The sequence below is a fragment of the Bubalus bubalis genome, chromosome 17 (assembly GCF_019923935.1).
Source record: "Bubalus bubalis isolate 160015118507 breed Murrah chromosome 17, NDDB_SH_1, whole genome shotgun sequence".
Classification (NCBI taxonomy): Eukaryota; Metazoa; Chordata; class Mammalia; order Artiodactyla; family Bovidae; genus Bubalus; species Bubalus bubalis.
In genome coordinates, this window is record NC_059173.1 from 56,160,977 (window position 1) to 56,186,009 (window position 25,033).

General features: G+C 39.1%; 1 long non-coding RNA gene across 1 annotated transcript in view; it reads left to right on the top strand.

Moving 5' to 3' along the window:
* The window catches only part of LOC123329991, a 141,753-nt gene extending 116,927 nt beyond the window's left edge, over window positions 1-24,826 (top strand). Inside the window, exon 3 of the long non-coding RNA XR_006545661.2 lies at window positions 23,560-24,826. This is a non-coding gene — a long non-coding RNA (uncharacterized LOC123329991). The remainder of the gene's footprint in view (window positions 1-23,559) is intronic.
* The last annotated feature ends 207 nt before the right edge of the window (window positions 24,827-25,033 follow it).

The following is a 25,033-nucleotide window of genomic DNA, read 5'->3' on the forward strand; positions in this document are numbered from 1 at the left end:
AGATTTTCTTCACTATCAGAAAAATCAAAATTTCATATGGAATTTTTCAGTCTATCTAGCATCCTGATGTGAAACATTAAATTTATTTTCTTATATAATCCTAACCATAATGACATTATTTGAGTGCATGCCTTAAGATCTGAAAAATAAGTATGATTTCCCTCATGTTCTAAGTGAAGACACTCGGGCTCAAAGAGTTTAAATACATTATTCCAAGTTGTATACTGGTAATTGCTCTGTGCTTGTGTTCAGTCACTAAGTTGTGTCTGACTCTTTATGACTCTATGGACTGTAGCCCACCAAGCTACTCTGTCCATGGGATTTTCCAGGCAAAAATACTGGAGTGGGTTGCCATTTCCTTTTGCAGGGGATCTTCCCAACCCAGGGATCCAACCTATGTCTCCTGCATCTCCTGCATTGGCAGAATTCTCTACCACTGAGCCACCCCAGGAAAGCCCTATAGTGGTAATTATTTGACTTCAAATTCTAACCTGAATCTTTCGACATATGAATTCCATACATTATTATCTTTCCCTGTCATCATACTCACTTTTATGTCAAATATAATTGTTGAAGCACATGAAAATATGTTCATCACTAGTCATTATGGGAATGCAAATTAAAACCACAGTGATACACCACTTCACACGCATTAGAATGGCTATTATAAAAACAAACAAACACAAAACAGAAAATAACAAGTGTTGACAAAAATGTGAAAAGTTATGCATTGCTGGTGGAAATGTAAAATGATACAGCCATTGTGGAAAAACAGAATAGCAGTTACTCAAAAAGTCAAATCCCAGAATTATTGTAAGATCCAATAATTCCACTTCTGGATATACCCTATGAAGAGCTGAAAGCAAGGACTCAGTTGAAAGCAGGGACTTTATACTAATGTTCATAGAAGCACTATAGGCAAAGGTAAAAACAATCCCACATCCATCAATAGATAAAAGCTTAAACAAAATGTGCTATATGCATACAATGGAAAATTATTCAACCTTAAAAATTATAGAAGTTATGATACCTGCTACAATATGGGTGAATATTGGAGACATTAAACTAAGTGAAATAAAGCAGACAGAAAATTATAAATATCATATGATTCCACATAAACAAATACTTAGAATAGGAATAGACAGTAGAATAGAGTTACTGTATGCTGGGGATGGTGGTGAAGAAAACAATGATTACTTGTTTAAGGAGTAGAGAGTTTCTCTTTGGGAAAATGAAAATATTCTGGAAATAAATAGTGGTGACTGGTTGCACAGTATTGTGAACATAGTCAATGCAACAGAACTGTATATTTTAAAATGGTTAAAATATTATATCAGTTCAGTTCAGTTGCTCAGACGTGTCCAACTCTTTGCGACCCCATGGACTGCAGCACGCCAGGCCTCATTATCACTAACTCCCGGAGTTTACTCAAACTCATGTCCATTGAGTCGGTGATGCCATCCAACCATCTCATCCTCTGTCATCCCTTTCTCCTCTCGCCTTCAATCTTTCCCAGCATCAGGGTCTTTTCAAATGAATCAGCTCTTCGTGTCAAGTGGCCAAAATATTGGAGTTTCAGCTTCGACATCAGTCCTTCCAAAGAACACCCAGGACTGATTTCCTTTAGGATGGACTGGTTAGATCTCCTTGCAGTCCAAGGGATTCTCAAAAGTCTTCTCCAACACCATAGTTCAAAAGCATCAATTCTTCGGTGCTCAGCTTTCTTTATAGTCCAGCTCTCACATCCAAAATATTATATATTTTACCACAATTAAAACATAATTGTTAAAAATTTTGCAAATTAGGGTTTATGAAGCCATCTCTCTGGTGGATATTGAGCTCATCAAAATAACATATTCAAAATGTTAGATTATGTTATGGGAAATTCTGAGAGCTCTGTGGAACAAGAAGAAACTGTCTGGACAGAGAAAGATGAGATAAACACAGCAATACAACTTCATATCTCAAGCCTCATGCATCCCCCAAATTTGAAAATGAAATTTTATCTAGCAGTAATGAGATGGAGGTTATGTATAGAGATTTTAGACCATGCAAATCTGGTGAAAGAATTAGATGGGAGTGTGGATTTAAAGCCCCTGATTATGTAGTGACTCTGAAAAGGAACTAAACATGTTGATTTGAGGTTCATATGGTCAGCCTGTGTGATGTCCTTGCCTTTTATTCCCACTTTCTAACCCTTGACTAATCATATTATTATCATCATTTGTCACCCTCACTCCTCTGAAATGGTAAATATGCTTCATTTGATAATAATGAAGTTTATCAACCACAGGAAGTTTTACATTAAATAAAGAGATAAGGAAATATATTAACCCAACATCATCCATATCTTGAGTTCAAGGTCTGGAATAATTTTTTTTGTTATGGTGTTAGCTTTAAAGCTCAGATTTGATGTCTAAATGACTTATAATGTTTAACTGAATCTGGTTAGTGAAAGGATTTGAGTAGAAATTAAAATGTACAATTTTGAAATTGTGCTTTTAAGCTAAAACTGTATCTGATAAGTTGACTAATTTTGTAAAAAATTCAAAACTGGAGATGCACCTTATTTTCAATCCTATCTTATTATATTCACAAGACTGTCTTAAATGTATAGGAAAATTTTTTTGTGACAGTTTTGATATTGAGCTATTAGGAAGAATATAAAATACTTAAAAATAAATATATTAAATTTCTAAACACAGTCTAAAATATTCTAGAAAATCTAATTTATTAAATTTTCAATGGAATTAATTATTTAAAGTAATTTAGTCTATTCAATCTGATTTAATTGAACATTCATCAAAGAAAAAGAAAATAATTGCTCTTTACTTATTAGTTTTATAACTAGTAGAATAAGATTTGGTAGTTAAATTAAAAGCCTAAAAGAAGCTAGTTTCTTCTTTAATTACAATTTTAATAAAAGTTCAATTAATTAGAAAGCTAAGTAATTGAACATAGTTTTCACTATGCACAAACGCCCCTTCAAGACATTTAAAAACTCAGACCAGTAAATCAACTATACTTCACTAAAATAAATTTACAAAAAATGAATTCACACTGATGATCTTGACATGAAAATGATACTAAAGCAATGAGTCTCAGCTCCAGTGGATACATTTTTGGTTTGGGGTCAACTAAATTGTCAATAACAAAGTTACACAAATCACTTGCATTACAGAGGAGAGTGGATTATTGGTTATCCCTGTAATAACACCTACCTGCTTCCTTATTTTACTGCATACTCTCTTCAGTGGGAATATTTGTGAATTACAGTGCATTGCGCTTTGCTGACTCAGCTGTGAAGAGATACCCCACCTCCAAAGCAAGAGCAAACCCACTAAGATGGTAGGCGCTAAGAGAGGGCATCAGAGGGCAGACAGACTGAAACCACAATCACAGAAAACTAGTCAATCTAATCACACGGGCCACAGCCTTGTCTAACTCAATGAAACTAAGCCGTGCTGTGTAGGGCCACCCAAGATGGGAGGGTCATGGGGTAGAGTTCTGACAAAATGTGGTCCAATGGAGAAGGGAATGCAAACCACTTCAGTATTCTTGCCTTGAGAACCCCATGAACAGTATGAAAAGGAAAAAGATAGGAGACTGAAAGATGAACTCCCCAGGTCGGTAGGTGCCCAATATGCTACTGGAGCTCAGTGGAAAAATAACTCCAGAAAGAATGAAGGGGCAGAGTCTAAGCAAAAACAACACCCAGTTGTGGATGTGACTGGTGATGGAAGTAAAGTCTGATGCTGTAAAGAGCAATATTTCATAGGAACCTGGAATATTAGGTCCATGAATCAAGCAAATTGGAAGTGGTCAAACAGGAGATGGCAAGAGTGAACGTCGACATTCTAGGAATCAGCAAACTAAAATGGACTGGAATGGGTGGATTTAACTCAGATGACCATTATATCTACTATTGTGGGCAGGAATCCCTTAGAAGAAATGAGGTAGCCATCATAGTCAACAAAAGAGTCCGAAATGCAGTACTTGGATGCAATCTCAAAAATGACAGAATAATCTCTGTTCGTTTCCAAAGCAAACCATTCAATATCATGGTAATCCAAGTCTATGCCCTGACCAGTAATGCTGAAGAAGCTGAAGTTGAATGGTACTATGAAGACCTCCAAGATCTTTTAGAACTAACATCCAAAAAAGATGTCCTTTTCATTATAGGGGACTGGAATACAAAAGTAGGATGTCAAGAAACACCTGGAGTAAAAGGGAAATTTGGTCTTGGAGTACAGAATGAATCAGGGCAAAGGCTAACAGAGTTTTGCCAAGAGAACATACTGGTCATAGCAAACACCCTCTTTCCAACAACACAGGAGAAGACTCTTTGTCTTGGACAAAGACATCACCAGATGGCCAACTCCGAAATCGGATTGATTATATTCTTTACAGCCAAAGATGGAGATGTTCTATTCAGTCAGCAAAAACAAGACTGGGAGCTGACTGTGGCTCAGATCATGAACTCCTTATTGCCAAATTCAGACTTAAATTGAAGAAAGTAGGGAAAACCACTAGACCATTCAGTATGACCTAAATCAAATCCCTTACGATCATACAGTGGAAGTGACAAATAGATTCAGGGACTAGATCTGATTAACAGAGTGCCTGATGAACTATGGACAGAGGTTCGAGACATTGTACTGAAGGCAGCGATCAAGACCATCCCCAAGAAAAAGAAATGGAAAATGCAAAAACAAAAAAGCAAAATAACTGTCTGAGGAGGCCTTACAAATAGCTATGAAAAGAAGAGAAGTGAAAAGCAAAGGAGAAAAGGAAAGATATACCCATTTGAATGCAGAGTGCCAAAGAATAGCAAGGAGAGATAAGAAAGCCTTCCTCAGTGATCAGTGCAAAGAAATAGAGGAAAACAATAGAATGGGAAAGACTAGAGATCTCTTCAAGAAAATTAGAGATACCAAGGGAACATTTCATGCAAAGATGGGCTTGATAAAGGACAGAAATGGTATGGACCAGAGAGAAGCAGAAGATATTAAGAAGAGGTGGCAAGAATACACAGAAGAACTGTACAAAAAAGATCTTCATGACCCAGATATTCATGATCGTGTGATCACTCACCTAGAGCCTGGTGAGCCAGGACTTCACATCCTGGAATGTGAAGTCAAGTGGGCCTTAGGATGCATCACTATGAACAAAGCTAGTGGAGGTGATGGAATGCCAGTTGAGCTATTTCAAATCCTGAAAGATGATGCTGTGAAAGTGCTGCACTCAATACGTCAGCAAATTTGGAAAACTCAGCAGTGGCCACAGGATGGGAAAAGGTCAGTTTTCATTCCAATCCCAAAGAAAGGCAATGCCAAAGAATGCTCAAACTACCGCACAATTGCACTCATCTCACATGCTAACAAAGTAATGCTCAAAATTCTCCAAGCCAGGCTTCAGCAATACGTGAACCATGAACTTCCAGATGTTCAAGCTGGTTTTAGAAAAGGCAGAGGAATCAGAGATCAAATTGCCAACATCCGCTGGATCATTGAAAAAGCAAGAGAGGTCCAGAAAAACAACTATTTCTGCTTTATTGACCATGCCAAATCCTTTGACTGTGGACCACAATAAACTCTGGAAAATTCTGAAAGAGATGGGAATACCAGACCACCTGACCTGCCTCTTGAGAAATCTGTATGCAGGTCAGGAAGCAACAGTTAGAACAGGACATGGAACATCAGACTGGTTCCAAATAGGAAAAGCAGTACGTCAAGGCTGTATATTGTCACCCTACTTATTTAACTTATATATAGAGTACATCATGAGAAACTCTGGGCTGGATGAAGCACAAGCTGGAATCAAGATTGCCGGAGTAATATCAATAACCTCAGATAAGCAGATGACACCACTCTTATGGCAGAAAGTGAAGAGGAAGTAAAAAGCCTCTTGATGAAAGTGAAAGAGGAGAGTGAAAAAGTTGGCTTAAAACTCAACATTCAGAAAACGAAGATCATGGCATCTGGTCCTATCCCTTCATGGCAAATAGATGGGAAAACAGTGGAAATAGTGTCAGACTTTATTTTTTGGGGGTCCAAAATCACAGCAGATGGTGATTGCAGCCATGAAATTAAAAGACAGTTGCTCCTTGGAAGGAAAGTTATGACCAACCTAGACAGCATATTAAAAAGCAGAGACATTACTTTGCCAACAAAGGTCCGTCTAGTCTAGGCTATGGTTTTTCCATTGGTCATGTATGGATGTTAGACATGGACTATAAAGAAAGCTGAGCACCGAAGAGTCAATGCTTTTGAACTGTGGTGTTGGTGAAGACTCTTGAGAGTCCCTTAAACTGCAAGAAGATCCAACCAGTCCATCCTAAAGGAAATCAGTCCTGAGTATTCATTGGATGGACTAATGCTGAAGCTGAAACTCTAATACTTTGATCACCTGATCTGAAGAACTGACTCATTTGAAAAGACCCTGATTCTGGGACAGATTGAGGACAGGAGAAGGGGATGACAGAGGATGAGATGGTTGGAAAGCATTACTGATGCAATGGACATGAGTTTGGGTAAAGTCTGGGTTGGTGATGGACAGTGAGGCCTGGGGTGCTGCAGTCCATTGGGTCGCAAAGTGTGGGACATGACTGAGCGGCTGAACTGAACTGAACTGGGGTATCTAACTATCATCAACAAAGATTCCCTGCCACCCCAAGGACTGTAGAATGGCTAGGAGACTGAGAAGATTAAGAAAAAGTAACATAAGACAATGGCTCAGTGGCAAAGAATCTGTCTGCCAATGCAGGAGACATAAGAGATGTGGGTTCGATCCCTGGTTTGGGAAGATCTCCTGGAGAAGGAAATGCAACCCACTCCAGTATTCTTGCCTTGGGAAATCCCATAGACAGAGGTGCCTGGCAGGCTACAGTCCAGGGGGTTACAAGAGAGTTGGACACGACTTAGCAACTAAACAGCAACAACAATTAAGACAAAGGGTTCCTTAGAATGTCCCCTTCTTTTTGATTTCTAGTATAGAACACCATTTCTTGCTAGACACACTTGCAGGAATATCCCTGTGGTTCTGTCTCTGCCACAAAGTATTGAAAGAGTAAGACCTAATATCTGGAATTTTAGGGCATTGACATTTTTAACAAATTTTTCTTGATTCTGGTTGTGTATCACTAAATAGGAGTTTACTAAGTACAAACTGTCTCTACCTCTGGGTATTAATTCTTAAGATAAGTTATCTTAAGGGTAAACAAAAAGAAAGCACAGAATGGGTCTTATATATGACCTCTAAGAAAAGTGTGCTGATAAATATTTAATAGCCAGGTATCCAAGGAAAAACAAAAGCAAAGGAAAATAAAACAAAAAACACTGATATGGAACATTTGCCAATGTCTCTGTTGTAAATAATCTCACCATGGTCAATTTCAAGCTTTCAACATTAGCTCAAGCATAAGTCAATTCCAGCACATTCGTACCTTTAGCTCTTCTATTCCTGCTTTTTCATTCTGATAACTGATCATGCTGGAAAATGTGTGTGTATATATATATATATATATATATATATATATATATATATATATAGTTTTTAATTCATGTTATTTCATGACCATGAATCACAAATGGGTCCCTTATTTGCCAGGCTGAAGACATACTATACATTCCTACTCAGTTCACACTCCCATTGCTCTCAATAACTATTCTGTACCTTTTCCTTTCTCCCAAACCCCAAACTATACGTTTCTCATTTTCACTCTCAGCTGATGGCCTTCCTCTGTTCATTAAAAAATGAAAAGTAAAGCAATCAGATGAGAAGCGCTACAGACTTCCTCCATCCCGAGACCCACCTCCAAGCATCTGAATTCTCTTCCTCCACCTTCCTGTCTGCTCCTGTCTAAAACCAATGCCTGCCTTTGTGGGCCAGAGTCCATCCTCTGTTTTACTCGTCATCACTCCTGTAAATCTCCCCACTCTCTTCTACAGCATCAGTTTCTTGCTTTCTACTATATCAATACTATCTGTTGAAGTGTTAAAATTGGTATTATTTTGTTAAAGCTTCTCTCAGCCCCACCATTTTTTTTGCTCCCTTTTCAGCAGAATTACTCTTGAAAGAGTTGCCTATACTCATGTCATCAGTTTCTCCTCTTGCCGCTGGCTCTCAAACCACTCCTGTCAGGCTTTTACGATCATCACCACGCTACCAAGAGTGCTCTTATCACAGCCACTGCAGTGCCCCACTTACACCCTTCAGATCTTTATCATTTCTCTGTGCTGAAGGTCAGCCCCAGAACTCCCAGGATCAGCGTCCCTGCTTGAGAGTCTTTCCAGATACTCAGAAAGTCACATGTATGTGAGAAGGACGTAAGAAACATCAAGAAATTAACATCCTCCATACTCCCCCTCCTCGTCCCCCACAGTATTAACTAATTCTTGGTGATGTTTTGGTCATTTAGACACCAAATTCAGTCAGACTCTATGGAACACCATGGACTGTAGCCCACCAGGCTCATTTGTCCGTGGGATTTCCCAGGCAAGAGTGCGGGAGTGGATTGCCATTTCCTCCTCCAGGGAATCTTCCCAACCCAGGGATCGAACCCACATCTCCAGCACTGCAGGCAAGTTCTTCACCACTGAGCCACCAGGGTAGCCCATGGTGGATGTAAAATACCATAACCTCCTGCCTCTTGGATGGAATAATTCTGAGCTGTGTTGTATACTCCTCCCCTGAGTTTTCCTGTGGAATGGAGCTCCGGTTGTCACATATTGCTCCATAACGCACACTGATCGGCTGCTTTCTCTTCTCTTCTTCACGCCATGTCCCTGCTCCACTGTTGGCATTCCTGCACCTCTCAAATGAACTCTGTCCTCTCCAGTTTTTGTTTAAAATCTGCTGCTGAGGAAACCAAAACCAACGCCACCACCGGTGACCTCCACATCACTGAACTGAATGATCAATTCTCAGGTTTCTTCTTTTGGGGCCTTTCGGTAGGAACTAACACAATTGATCCCTCCCTGCTCCTCAGTAGCTCAACACACCTTTAGATTTTTTGCTAAATCACACATCCCTTCTTCTCAGCCTCTTTTCTTAGTTTTGTCTCTTTCTCACCTCTATGTTTGGAGGGCTACAGGTAAGCAGTCCTTGGTCCTGTTCTCTCCTCTGTCAGTGATTCTCCAGGTTTTATAGGCCATCCCTATGATTTTTGTCAATCTGCTCCATTCCCTTTCTGATTCTAATTTATATATTAGTTCCATAATGATGTCTTTTTGTCTTCGTTTCCTTCAGTATGCAATTTCTCTTATCATTTTATTCTGTTGTATTATAATTTTGTGTTTGAATTCTTATTTTATTGAATTCATGGTTTTGTTACATATTTCTATAGCATAAAGCAACTTTGTGAAATTTTCTTCTATTTTTGGTTTTCTTCTCAGCCCAGGGATTGAACCTGGGTCTTCTGCATCGCAGGCAGTTCTTTACCATCTAAGCCACCAGGGAAGCCCCATAATGTAAAGCAATTTTGTGTAATGTTTTTCTACCTGTGGTTTTCTTCTAGGTTGAATTATCAGTCTGAATCTTACAAACTGTTCTCGTCTTTCATCTTTGTCACATTATGCATACATTGGTGTCAAAAATTTTCTATTTATCCAGCTCATAGTTAGGTGGCTTTTCTGCACTAAGTCATCATATTAATGCCAATATAATGTAACTTCCCTTTTGACTCCAGAGTTACCAGATATCTTTGTACAGCTTGGTTATTGCACAGGGCATCTGGTCCAAGAGGCAACTGATGTTGATTTTCATTATTATTATTAATAATATTATGTGTTCATGATTGGTTGGGATCAGGTTTATGATTGGATGATCACCACAATTGATGGTGCTGCATCTCTTCATGGGAGCTCTGTTACCTAATTGGTGTTAAGTATGCCTTAGACTGGTCCTGCCTAGATTCTCTTCCCTCCGTAACTGAGACCAGGCTTTTGGGGGCCCTTCCAAATTGTTGTTTAAAATCTACTTATTTCATCTTCTAGCTACTTTCCTAAAGCTTGAGAGAATAAGGGTGAAAAAAGCTCAGCTCAAAGGATAATGGACATGTCATACCCTGACACCCTAGCTCTGCTCGCCTGAGATTTTTCAAATTTCCTGTGCCCAGATTTAGGCCATATGCTTGAGGATGGTATATGGAGTGATTTCTGTTCTCATAGGGATAATCCACATGCTGTGAATTTTTTTCCCACTTCAGAAAGGGGCTCTGCAGCCCTATTAAGTGCAGACTCACCCACATGTTTAAATTAATCCTCCTCAGCGAGCCATTTAGTCAACTTTTTACCAGTAGAATAGAAAGACCAGGATTCTCCTCAGTTGCTGTTCTCAAAATGTGAAAGGTCTCACTGAAGATATTCAGAAAGTTTCTTGACTCAGTGATCTAGTTTTTTTTGGGAGGTTGCAGTGATTTGTGGCTAAACAGTATTTCCTTACTCCGTGCAGAACCATTTTTTTTTCCCTTGAGTAATCGCCTTTAGTCATTTGATCGTTACTAAAAGCTTTTGGGAAATGGCACCCCACTCCAGTGTTCTTGCCTGGAGAATCCCAGGGGCAGTGGAGCCTGGTGGGCTGCCATTTATGGGGTCGCACAGAGTCAAACACGACTGAAGTGACTTAGCAGCAGCAAAAGTTTTTAATTAAAACAAATAGTTTTGTTCACTTCATTAAGGAAGGCAAATTCTCTAGGACACTTTTAAAAAAACATTATTTTAAAAACCAGAACACAGAAGCCAAACTTTAAAAAAGAAAAGTGATTCCAAAAATAAAACTATGATTGCATCTTAAGATGATTATTGGTCAGAGCTGTGGCTATTTCAAAATATTAAAAAGTAATGTAAACTTTATCATAGTAAATGATTTGTTTGCATAATAAAGCCAAGAAAAGAATTTTCCCCAAAGGTGTAGTTACCCTCTACTATCAAGTGGAGTGAAATGAAAGTTGCTCAGTCGTGTCCGACTCTTTGCAACCCCGTGAATTATACAGTCCATGGAATTCTCCAGGCCAGAATACTGGAGTGGGTAGCCTTTCCCTTCCGCAGGGGATCTTCCCAACCCAGGGATCAAATCCAGATCTCTCGCATTGCAGACAGATTCTTTACCAGCTAAGCCACCAGGGAAACCCATGAACACTGGAGTGGGTAGCCTATCCCTTCTCCAGTGGATCTTCCCGACCAGGAATTGAACCCAGGTCTCCTGCATTGCAGGCGGATTCTTTACCAGCTGAGCTCTCAGGGAAGCTCTTCTACTATCAAATCTTCCCACAGCTATCTATTCCTCATCTCTCCTTCATAGAAAGGGCCATTATTAAGGAAGGGAGTTAGACACATTTGCTGTAGGAGCTCCATCCAGAATAAATCAACATTTTCGCTTCCCTAGTGGCTCAAGATGGTAAAGAACCTGCCTGCAATGCAGGAGTTCGGTCCCTGAATCAGGAAGGTGTCCTGGAGGAGGGCATGGGAACTCACTCTAGTATTCTTGCCTGGAAAATCCAATGGATGGAACAACCTGGCGGGTTGCAGTCCATGAGGTCTCTACAGTTGGGATACAACAGAGGACTAATACTACTACAGGCCAGAAAAATACAGGGTCTTCTCTTCCTTCTCTTCCTTCTACTTTTCCCCCACAAAAATCATTTCCTTACTATAAAAGATTTACAGCACTCATGAAATGTTTTCTCATCCAACTTTGCATATGGCAACTCCAGATAGCAGAGCTTGCAGATTTCATTGTTTAAGTACAAGAAAGGACCATTCTGGTATCAGAATTCTAAAGTATCAATTTAATTATTTTGCTTGTTAGCTTGATTTCTCCTTTAAAAGTCAGAAGAAATTTAAAAGGTGGAAATAATGCTAAGAAGGCTTAAAGAATAAAAAAAAAGTGTCATTAAAACAATTCTAAACAATTATTTAAACTTTAGCATTTAGATCAAATTGCCAACATCTGTTGGATCATGGAAAAAGCAAAAGAGTTTCAGGAAAATATCTACTTCTGCTTTATTGACTATGCCAATATGTTTGGATCACAACAAACTCTGGAAAACTCTGAAAGAGATGGGAATACCAGACCACCTGACCTGCCTCTTGAGAAATCACTTAAAACACAACATTCATAAAACTAAGAGCATGGCATCTGGTCCCATCACTTCATGGGAAATAGATGGGGAAACAGTGGAAACAGTAATAGACTTTCTTTACTTGGGCTCCAGAATCACTGCAGACGGTGTCTGCAGCCATGACATTAAAAGACAGTTGCTCTTTGGAAGGAAACTTATGACCAACCTAGACAGCATATTAAAAAGCAGAGACATTACTTTCCCAACAAAGCTCTGTCTAGTCAAAGCTTTGGTTTTTCCAGTAGTCATGTATGGATGTGAGAGTTGGACTATATAGAAAGCTGAGCACCGAACAATTGATGCTTTTGATCTGTGGTGTTGAAGAAGATTCTTGAGAGTTCCTTGGACTGCAAGTCCATCCTAAAGGAAATAAGTCCTGGATATTCACTGGAAGGACTGATGCTGAAGCTGAAACTCTAATACTTCAGCCACTTGATGCGAAGAACTGACTCACTGGAAAAGACCCTAATGCTGGGAAAGATTGAAAGCAGGAGGAGAAGGGGATGACAGAGGACGAGATGGTTGAATGGCATCACTGACTCAGTGGACATGAGTTTGAGTAAACTCTGGGAGTTGGCGATGGACAGGGAGGCCTGGCAAGCTGCAGTCTGTGGGGTCGCCAAGAGTCTGACACAGCTGAGAGACTGGACTGAACTAAACTGAAATTTTAGCACCTTTTATAATCCTGTTTTCATTAATCATGGACCAAAAGAGAATTATAGTTAATTCTCTGACCTTCTTATCTTGAGTGAAAGAGAATCCATTATTTCAAACAACTCTGCTTCTTCCATAGAGATGGACATAGTATACATTTATTAGTAAAGTATATAGCAAATAGGCCAGACTCTTAAGACAGTGTAGATCCATCAAGGCAAAATTCCTAAGACAGGCTATATGGACTTTTAATGAGTGTTTTTATTTTATGAAAAGACAATTCTATGTTGAAATAAGCCGTTTAAAATTAAATAAATTTAAAAAAATAGCAAAGCATCTGATAGTCTTTAAGATGTAAATTTCAAGAGACACAGTGCACACCTTATCTTATCATGGTGGAGTTCCATATTGTTTGGCTGTAAGGAGTTTGGTTTACTGTTTTACTTGTTTTATATTCATGATGCAGTCTCCTTCTAGAACATAATTTAGAAAAGATCATCTTAGGGTGGGCTTCCCAGGTGGTGCAGGTAAAGAACCTACTTGCCAATGCAGGAGACCCAAGAGACATGAGTTTGATCCCTTCCCCAGGGCTCAGGAAGATCGCCTGAAGAAGGAAATAGCAGCTCACTCCAGTATTCTTGTCTGAAAAATCCCATGGACAGAGGAGCTATAGTCTATAGGGTCGCGAAGAGCTGGACGTGACTGAGCTATCTTAGCATACACACAATCTAAGGGTAAGAGCCAAATTTTTGAATAAGTTAAAAGTTTGTTTGCTGTACCTCCATTTCCTTTTTCTGGCTATGTTATATCATACCTTTGTGTAACCCCAGTTTCAGAAGTTTTTTTGTCTTCTTATTTCAAATTATAGAATGCAAGTCTTTCTTTAGTGATGAATCTTAAAGTGAAAGTGAAGTCGGTCAGTCATGTCCGACTCTTAGCGACCCCATAGACTGCAGCCTACCAGGCTCCTTTGTCGGGATTTTCCAGGCAAGAATACTGGAGTGGGTTGCCATTTCCTTCTCCAGGAGATCTTCCTGATGCAGGGATTGAACCCTGGTCTCCGGCATTGTAGGGAGATGCTTTACTGTCTGAGCCACAAGGGAAGTCCCGATGGATCTTAAAGGAAGGGACAATTGAAATGGGGAGTGTAGAGATGCCCTCAGCAGTACCATCATTATCCCATGGGGGGACCTGGAAAGAGTTCAGACAGCATATTGGGTTAAGACTGCTTTTGCCAACTGAAATTTTAGATGAGATAGTAAACAGCTCTTTTCATTAACAATCTGATAATCACTTTATTCTGCTTTGAGGTAAAGATCCTGGAAAGTTCAAACTAGTTTGAAAAACTCCCCATGGATCTCTGAAGTCCTCCCTAGACTGGTGCCATGATGCACCTGGATGAATCTGACTTGCTAAACAATATGTTGATTTCCCTGTGTTGCCTCTGAAGATTCCTCTTGTCCATTGGCCCTCTCGTCACTTCTGCTTCCCCTCACCATGTCATTTGGGCACACTCCAGCCTTTGCATGTCACATGCAAGCAATAAGGAAACACGAGATCTGAATCAGACTTGTCTACATCACTTGTCCAGCTGCTCCCATTGCCTCAAACCATATTGGATAACTTCTCTAGGTTAATGACCTCTCCCTATCACTCCTGAGAAAGCATACCACTTCTATTGTACCTATTTTCATGTTTTAAAACCATGTACCAGTTATCTTTTACTAAAATAAATCTCTGTAACAAATAATCAAAGAGGCTTAGAGGCACATGGGCTCCCCTGGTGCCTCAGACAGTAAAGAATCTGCCTGAGATGCAGGAGACCCAGGTTGGATCCCTGGATCAAGAAGATGCCCTGGAGAAGAGAATGGCAACTCATTCCAGTATTCTTGCCTGGAAATGCTATGGGCAGAGAAACCTGGTGGGCTACAGTCCATGGATATGACTGAGAGACTAACACTTTCACTTTTACAGGCACATGAGTTAGATATGTACTGTTTACGTGTCTAGAGTCAGGGGGAGATCTGTGAGGCAGCTCGACTGATCTTGGCTGACCTCACTGCCTGGGTGGCGGATACCTGGTGGTCACCGCTCTAAGCTGTTTTGACTGGTGCAAGGCAACTCAGCTTTGTTCCACGTGTTTCTCATCCTCAGTAGCCTGGCCTGAGCATGTGCTCATGGCAATCAGAGAGGCACAAGAGAACAAGCCGGGGCAGGAAGTCTCCTAAAAGTTTAGGCTCTGAACTGGCTTGCTGCTGTGTTTGCCTCAGTCTACTGGCCAAAGCAAGTCAGTGGTTGAGTTCGGATTGGGATTGACACATATACACTATTTATACAATATATAAAATAGATTACTGATGAGAACATATTGTATAACAAGGAACTCTGCTTAGTGCACTGTACTGACCTGAATGGGAAGGAAATCCAAAAAGGTAGGGGCGGTTATGTTTATATGTATGATTCATTTTGTTATACAGTAGAAACTAACATAACATTATAAAGCAACTATACTCCAATAAAAATTAATTTCTTAAAAAAGAAGCATACTGTCCGCAGGGGCAGGCACTGCAGTGTTACACAGCAAAAGGTACAGATTCAGGAAGAGATGAGTCAAATGATGCAATTTCCCCCTTCTTGGTACCAGACATATTTGGAGTTAAGTGAGGGCAAACCAGGGCCTTGGTGCTTGACTTTCCTGCTTTGCTTCCAATTCCTCAGTTTTACACTTTTCACCAGGACCCTAAGGATCCAGCTTCCTCCACTTTCTCTTTTGATCTGGATATGTTCTCCCTTACAGTAGTGTATAATCAAGTCCATCAAACAAGCCTCTTTAGTTATGAAAGAGTGAAATAAAATAACTTAGAAAATTCTTTTCTTTTCTGACATCTGGCTTGCATGACTAAGGTATTGCTGGAGAGACTGAGAAGTTCAGGTTTGAATCTCAAAGGCGACTACTGGACTCTTTGCTTTGGCCCGTATCCTTGCTTTTCTTCCCTTGAGAAATAAGCTTTGAGCCTCACTTTGGAAATTTAAGGTTGCCAGTAAACATGATTTAATGGAGAAATAAAAATGCATCAGTTTAATATTTACAAAATACACTACCATTAGGTTTTACTTCCAACTTCAGGTACAGATTTTACTTCAGGCTGTGGATTTTATTGCTTGATTCATAGTTTGTTCTGAGTATATTTACATTTTGATACAAGACCTGAGCAATTTCACCTCTCCTCGTTTCCATTTCCTGATCTATAAAAGTAATGGTATAGGAATTGATATGTACAAGCTTGGGAAAGTTACCTAACTTTTTTGGGTTTTTGTTTCCTCATCTGTTTAATAGTCTGTTGGAAAGCCTACACAACTCAATATTATTGTTAATATTCTAAATACGCTTAAGACCTAAATTCAAGATTCCAATTGTAACAGTGGAATAGTTTTAATATTATACAAATGGGGAGAGAGCTATTTGGAGACAAAGAACTCTAGTTCAGTTCAAATCAGACAGTGGGACTGTAATACAACTTCTAAGGTCAGCTCTGCTGGAGGCTGGAGTATTGCCTGTATAAAAGGAAAGATACTGGAAGAATACTGACTTTCTGAGGAAGCAAGTTAAGGATACCTAAGCTATTTGCACCTAATGCACTAAGTGATTAAAAGAAAACTGAGGGTCCCTTTAGGTAGAGGAGAAGGTCAACTGAGAGCATATAAAATAGCAATGAAAGCAGCAAATACAAAATTTAGTTATCAAGAATTGCTGTCATTTATTCTATTGGGTTGACCAAAAAGTTCATTATGGATTTTCCGTACCATCTTCTGGAAAAACCCAAATGAGTGTTTAGGCCAACCCAATACTTCAGTGGTTTAGTACTGTAGCTTCATTTCTCTATGCATCTTCACAAATACTCTGCAAGATAATTATCCCAGCTTCCAAAACTATGACAAGCATCTATCCAAGAGCACACATGTACTGGGGGCATGGTAGCTGAAGGTTTTATGAATCCTGCAGGCTTCTATACATAGCCAACACAGCTAGGTGGGGCACCAAGTGGCTGTGTGGGGCAGCAACGTGGTATGCAGCACTCTTTCCCCAACCTCTCACATTGCTAGGCATGTTGAGAAAGAGTTAGCGATTTTGGCCACACGTCTGAGAGCACTAGTACTATCTGGGTGCGCCCTAGATTCTGCCCTTAAAAAGGTGTCAGTTACAGTGTGTGAAAAAGTTGGAAAAAGACTGAGTGACTAACACACACACACACACACACACACGAAGTAGCCCAAACAATACACGTGCACCTTTCTACTTTGCAATATATTTTGATGCTGCTGCTGCTGCTAAATCACTTCAGTCGTGTCCGACTCTGCGCGACCCCATAGACGGCAGCCCACCAGGCTCCCCCATTCCTGGGACTCTCCAGGCAAGAACACTGGAGTGGGTTGCCATTTCCTTCTCCAATGCAGGAAAGTGAAAAGTGAAAGTGAAGTTGCTCAGTCGGGTCTGACTCTAGCGACCCCATGGACTTCAGCCTACCAGGCTCCTCTGTCCATGGGATTTTCCAGGCAAGAGTACTGGAGTGGGGTGCCATTGCCTTCTCCCAATATATTTTGATACTTTTCATTAAAAGAAATAACAACTACCTATCAAATTAATGTCTTGTCCTGGTGAGTATGGGGTAATGATCAGCAATTTGAAAAATGCAGATAGAGAGGTAACAAAAGAGAAAGTAATCTCTCTGTACTCAAAGAAAATGGGAAGATAAGAGATAGGAGTAAAGGAGGAAAACGTTCTCATTTCCCCCATCCAATCTAGGGGATAATCTCTTGCAGGCATGGCCAACTCCCACATGCACTCATAGGACTGAAAGTGAAAAAGTCACTCAGTCATGTCCGACTCTTTGTGACCCCAGGAACTATACAGTTCATGGAATTCTCCAGACTAGCATACTGGAGTGGGTAGCCTTTCCCTTCTCCAGGGGATCTTCCCAACCCAGGGATCCAACCCAGGTCTCCCACGTTGCAGGCGGATTGTTTACCAGCTGAGCCACAAGGGAAGCCCAGTCAAAGGCCTGGGGGTGGCATAACAAGTGAGCCATAACTCAACTTGACTATTTATATGTTGCCACTGGATAAAATCTATGAGGTGGCACTGAATTTTGTATCTGTACCCACACAGCAACTTTCCACCCATTTTCATGGAGCCTAGTGAAAAACAACAGATTAGTTGAAAGAAAAATAAATCCCAATTCCTCTTCACATACAAGTGTGAAGGAATTCCCAATCTTACCATAAAAGTCACTGTGATTTTTTTTCATTGTTACATAGGCTCATTGACAAGTAAAAGAATTCTTAAGATCATTTTATATACAAATGTCAGAAATTGTTAATATAACAATGTTGTAAATGTCATTAAGTCTTTTTCCCCCCATTAAGTCATAGGATGTATTCTTCAAAACTGATGAATGAAGGAACTGTAGGTCTACAGGTAGGAGACACATCACTGCATCTCTGTTGCTAGTGTATGCTGGTATAGCATTTTCTCATTAAACTGTCATGATATTAATTGATAAAATTTTGGAACAACAAGACGGTGCCCCACATGTGAAGTTGAATGGTGCATTGAAACAATTTTTGATAATTCCAGTAAAGTGTTCATTTCTACGAATCATACCAACTAAGCATATTTTCTCCAGATTATCTTTGCTTTTTATGTAAAACTATCACTTAAACGTTTCCTAAGGGGAAAAATGCAAAACTGTTCTTTTTTAAAATGAATATGTTTATGTTTCATACAAATGTCAATTTCTTTAAATAAAGACTTTGAGAGTGTGTTTGCCATGACACCTTATCTTTTTGAAGAATTATAGTTACAAGTCTAAAGTAGTATTGAAGTAGTAAAGTATGTTACAAACAATAGTCTTTTTTCATCTTCCTGAAGAAACACCTGAGACCATCTGGTTGAATGCAACCATAAATACAATACTATAAGCTTTTCTTATCTAATAATCTTTTTCTAAAGTGAGACAATGTATTTGAAATAAAGAGGGCTTTTTTGGGGGTGGGGGGAGCTTCTAGAAAAGATTAAGTATTGTTGTAAAGTTTTAATTTTACTCTTTTTACTAGAAAAAAATGATTGCAGTTTAATAGTTATTTTAATTTTGCTAAGCTTACTGTGTGCTCATAATGAAGTGAGCAACAAAAATTAGAGAGGAAAGGCACAATTTTAAAATGCACTACTTACAGGAATTTCAGTAGAAGAAAAACAAGTGATTAAAAAATATCTATATCAGTTTTCAGAACTTGGAGAACACTGAGCAGCCAACTCACCACCAAGAACATGGAAATGATAGAAAAACATGATCTTCTCCTGGTGATTCGACTGTAGGATAAACTCAAAGGTCTGGACATTACCTAAAATCACAGAACTTTCCAGATGGGAGGACTTTAGTGTTTCCTGATGAGATGCCTCCAAATGGTGTCTGGAGACCTGAAAGCCTGGGACTGGGGGCTAGAAGAACATTGTTAGTGCCTGCTGAAGCACTATCCACAAAAAAAAAAAAAAAAACAACAAAACCCTTAGCAGCCTGTAAGTTCCTTGGCCCCAGTGTTAAGTCAGCCCCATTCATCTGATTTGTAGATTTGATCCTCTTTCTCGATTCTGTACTCCAAAAGCCACCTTCTGATTCAGATTTGTTTTTCCACTTTAGAACTACCTCTAGAAAAAGAATACACTGGTTCTATAAGTACAACTGTTTCAGTGCATGTGAAAATTAAATTTCACTTAATAATTGAATAAGTAGCTCTCCTGTTGCTATGTCTGTCTTGAGTGTTCATTCATAGGAGCCTGACACTGAGAGAGAGAGAGCTCTAAATCTCTACATAGTTTCACCAAAGCCCAGTGGGTCTTTTGAGATCTTTCCAGATTGATTTCTTGCTTAGAAGCTGCATGAAATTTCGTTTTTTAATGGTTATACTATTCAGTATAACACATAGTAACTCTAAATTTCCCACTTCTAAAATGAAGATAATAATTCCTCAATGCCTGTATCATCTTGCTAGTAGTTTGCTTAGCAAACACTATTAGACCACTCAGATCCCCTGCCCTCAATTGCTTGGCTAGAAGAGCCTGGAATATAACAGTGAATATTCTAGATAATTGCTTTCCTAACTTCCTTTGAGATTATACAAACAGAAAGGAAGTGATCCAAATAAATGTAAAGATGAATTAGCCTTAACAGTTGTGGTAAGCAAAATTCTATATGCCCCCCCTAGGATCCCTGCCCTGTGTATACACACCCACATAATCCCCTGGACTATAAATATGATGAATTTTACTCCTGTGATGAAGCTACATTAGATGACAGAGTTGATGTGGAGAAAGAACTTGTCTTTGTGGGCCTTTTCTAAGCACAGGAGCACTTTAAGTCTAGATCTAGCAGCCAGAGACCAGGAGAGTCAGAGATTTGAAATAGCAGAGGTATTCTCCCACTGCTCTTGAAGAAGTAACTGCCAAGTTTGGGAGAGAATGACATGGCAGGAATTGGTAGGCTGCCTCTAGGAGCTGAGAATGGCCCTTTGGTCAACATCAGCAAGAACTAGATTCTTGATTCTAGATTCTAGAACTAGCCAACAAACTGAATGAACTTGAAGTGGATTTTCCCCAGAGAACTCCAGACAAGAACTCAACCCTGCCAACATCTTGCTTTCAGCCAGATGGACCCAGATGCTGTTGCAAATATCTAACCCATTGAAAAGATGAGATAACAAATTGGGGTTGTTTTTAGCTTCTAACTTTATAGTACCTTGTTATACAGCAATAAAAACTAATTCAGGGGACTTGCCTGGTGGTCCAGTGGTTAAGACTTCATGCTTCCATTACAGGGGGCACAAGTTCAATCCTTGGTCCTACATGCCCTGAGGTGTGGCCGAAAAACAAAAACAAAAAAACTAACAAGGGAGTCATGCCATATAATTACTAGATTGAAAACAACTAGAGTTTTCAAATAAGAAAAATCCAGGAAATACTTCAAGATTAGGACAAATTAAAACATTAAAGTATAGTTTTATTTCACTAACAAACATAGTTAAAAAGCTCTTAAATAAAATACATAGCTGGTTCATCTTGCCTGTATATATATTTTTTCAAGTCATGATCAACTACAGTTATTTTTTAAGGCATAATAAATCACCTCCAAAATAACTAGTTAAAAAAAAAACACCTCATATTTCTCTCTGGACTTTGAGGATAAGAAATTTGGGGAGGACTGAGTAAAGCAACTCATGCCCTTGGCTTCCTTTGATTGCAATTTGATGTTGGCTAAGACTGCAGTCTTTTCCTTTGCCTAATAGTTCAAGGGGGTGAACTTTAACTTTGTCATGAGGAATTAAAAGAATTTAATTTTTTTTTAAATCTGACCAGTCTTTAAAGGCTGGTCAGAAATCCTATTTGATGTCAAAGTTGAGAAATGACTTTATTGTTCTGGTTTCTACTGCCTCTCCCTTGGAAAAAATGCCAACTGTTGTTTCAGTAGGTTGGAATCCACAGAGCATTGCAATCTATAATTTAACCTGATATTAAAATTTCACATCTACTTTTTATTACTACCATTACATGAAATATATGCCATGCACTTGTTACAATCTTAGCTATGAAGATTAATGAGATAATATTTCTGCCCTAGAGGAGTTCCTAGCCTCAAGGCAGAGAGAGCTGTATAAAGACCTAACCAGGATTTTACATAATTAGTTCTATAATAATGGTATGAGCAAGCATTATGGCATTATGAAGAAAGCTCAACTGTAAGTACTCAAGAATAGTTATATCTTAGGCAACATGTTTGTACTCCTGCTAAAATAGAGCTGTTTCATTGGTGAAAGATAATGTAATTGAGAGAAAGTACTGTGATTCATGTATATTGTAACCCAGGGACAGAAACTGTCAACATTCTTTACAAAAAAGGAAAATCATTTCTTGCCGATTCAAGACATTTGACTTAGGGCCATGGGAGGAAAACCAAACCATTTTTGGCCTTTCTTGTTTCTTGTTTGCTTGTTTGTTTGTTCCTTTTCTTGGTTATGTTTTGGTTTTGATAATGAAAGATTGCTTCATAAAGCTCTCTTTTCCATCTTTTCAAGATTAAAAATGCATGCAATTTTGTCTTCAAAAGTTAAATGCTTCTCCTTTTAAATTTTAAAGTTTTCTTCGACCTTTTATTTGTGATTACCTACTTGTTGTGAGACATTGATAAAATGCTATGGGATCTATTAAGATGGAAAAATTCATTTCTGGTCTCTTGGGGCTTATATTCTGGTAGAAGAGACTATGGTACAAAAATAATACAATACCTGGTACAATAAATGCCACCAAAATGTTATGGAAAATGAGGGGAGTGTGCCTTGAGTCTTGATCTTCCTGTTGACTGGTTTTGGGTGTGCCTTTAACCTCCAAATCAGGTTGAGGTGTTTAGTACTGTTGTAACTTCACTGTTAGGGTTTTACAGCTGGAAGTAACTCTCTCAAAGTCTAATTCTTTGTCTCTGGTCACATGGTTCAGCCACAAGATTCTGACACAATGTTTCATAATGTTTACTGCTAAACCTCAAAACCAGGGACTGCAAATCCACAGCCTGTTGCTAAATTTGGCTCACAGTATGTCTTCATGTTATTATTTTTAGCAATATCAGTATTTCAAAATAATTTCTTGGAATTACTTTTGGCAAGGGCATGCCTTCTTTAAACATATATGGATATGTATTATATAATATTTATTTATATATATATATATAAAACACACATTGTATATGCACCGTATACTACATGAAATGCAGTACTTGAAGTTTCTAGATCCCATTAAGTTCTGTTTAGCTCCTGGGTCTTTGAACTTACAGCTCCCATTTCTTGGGACAAACATTGCCATCTTTTCTTTTTCTAAACCAAGTATTATTTATACCAAGATTTAGCTAAGGAACCACCCACCTAGAAAGTTCAACCAGTTTGGTTTTGTCATAGCTTCTACTTGTAAGTTCTGCATCCTGAATTTATCTCTAACAAAAACACTTTATATTGTAATCATTCATTTACTTTCAAACAATTTGAGGGCAGGAATTGTTTGTTCATCTTGGGCTCTCTAGTACCATGCAATATCTCTGGCATACAGAAAGATTTCAATAGATCTTTATTGACAAAATGTTTTGTTAAGTGGTGTAGAGATGTCAGAAATGGCATGAGAATTCAATATTTATTTGTACTTTCTTAGAAACATACTCTAGCATAAACACATTCTTTGGATATAATTTAACATTTTATGCTTTTTTTGTCTTTAATTCTATTTATGATCTTCTAGGGAAAATAATTATAAATCTTAAATTACATAGTCAAAATGATATTGAAAAAGGGGGACTATGTAAAGAAATTTTACTATCTTAAAAAAATAGTTTTGAAAGTAGGGCTTAAGTAAAGTTGGATCTAGGCCAAAGGGCAGTAAAGTATATAAGAAAACAGAATAAAGAAGTCAGTGAAATTTATAGTTAAACCTAAATAATAGCTGACAGCATAGTTACAAAGTTTCAGGAAATTGTTAAGTAGTGATGCCCAGAAGAACAAAGGAGAGATGCAGAGTTTTCCAGTTTTCAGCAAACCTTGGGACTTGGCAATGATGAAGAGGGAGGGAAGAAGTTAAATATTCTCAAAATCTTGTGTGTATTATGGTGGACCATTGATAGTGACTGATAGAAAATGTGATGATTAAAATGCATGAGTTAAATTTTAAGTGTAATTTTTCTGCTTTTATATAGGATGTAGAAAGCTATATGGGACCATCATTCCCACCACGAAGATGAGAAGAAGCTGGATAACCAACAAAAGTCGTAGCTTTGCTGTTTGACCCCATCTGAGAGCTAAGATCACAAGGCAATCTAATGATGTGAAAGAAACCCACCTTCCTCCTAGGAAAGAAGAGGTATATGGTTAACTCACAACTTGGTGACTGAACAACAGCAACAACAATGATTAACTCCATCTTTTGCAGGGGAGAGAGAGGAGGAAGGAGCTCCCATAAACATAGGTAAGAAGAAAAGAAACTTTTACTGAATATTTAAAAGTCTCAATGTGGGCTGTGTGGCAATCTCAATGACTGGAACCCAGTCACAAAGGGAGTCTGTGCCAGCTCTTTTCCATGGGCCTTCGCTCAATGTTTGTGAAAAGATTAAAGCAAGCGTCCCCAACATCCAGGCCATGAGCCAGTACAGGTTCCTGGCCTGTTAACAACCAGGTCACATAGGAAGAGGTGAGTGGTGAGCTAATGAGCAAAGCTTCCTCTATATTTACAGCTGTTCTCCATTGCTTTCCCATCACCCCCAGATGTAATCATCTAGTTGCAGGAAAACAAGCTCAGGGAGCTCACTGATTCTGCATTATGGTGAGTTGTATAATTATTTCATTATATATCACAATGTAATAATAATAGAAATAAAGTGTACGATAAATATAATATGCTTGAATCATCCTGAAACCACCCTCCAGCTGCACCAGTCTGTGGAAAAATTGTCTTCCACAAGATCAGTCCCTGGTGCTAAAAAGAAGGGGACCACTGGATTAAAGACAGCAAGAGGGCTGAGGTAGGTCCTTTACAGGTATCCTGGTCATCAAACATAGTAGGAGACAGGATTTGTCTTCTCAGAGAGCTGGGAGGGTGTTAGGGAACTTAAAATAGAGGAAGTCTTGTTCAGACTTCAGAAACAGGAGAGCAGGCCTCTGACCTGCCTGGATACTGCCTGAATTCCATGCTTGCCGGCAAGCACAGCAAGTCAGGAGGCACTTTAGATAAGAAAGGGAGTGAGTCTTGGAATTTTTGAGCCCCTGGAGATCTGGCCAACCCTCCACCCGCCACCCCCCCTCCCCCCACCCCCCCCCCCCTCCCGCCTGCTCCCAGGTCTAACAAAATCCTATGACTCATTGAAGCAAACAGCATTGTAGAAAGGTTAAAAGGAAAACCAGAGCTGCATTTTTGCATACGAACTATTGATGATGATTTCAGTTTGTGGCCTGGGATGATAAACAGGAGCCCCCAAACCACAATTTGAAGTCGCACCTGTTGGGTAGACTCACCATCAGTGACCCTATCCCAGTTGGGATTCCAGATTGCTATTAATGAGGGACTTCCTCGTGCAGTTTAAGTCTGGATGTTGATCAGCCCAATTTGGTGATGTATGTGCTGTTACTGTACTCCATTGTTTCTATTCCTTTTCTTTAATGACTGTATACTGAAAC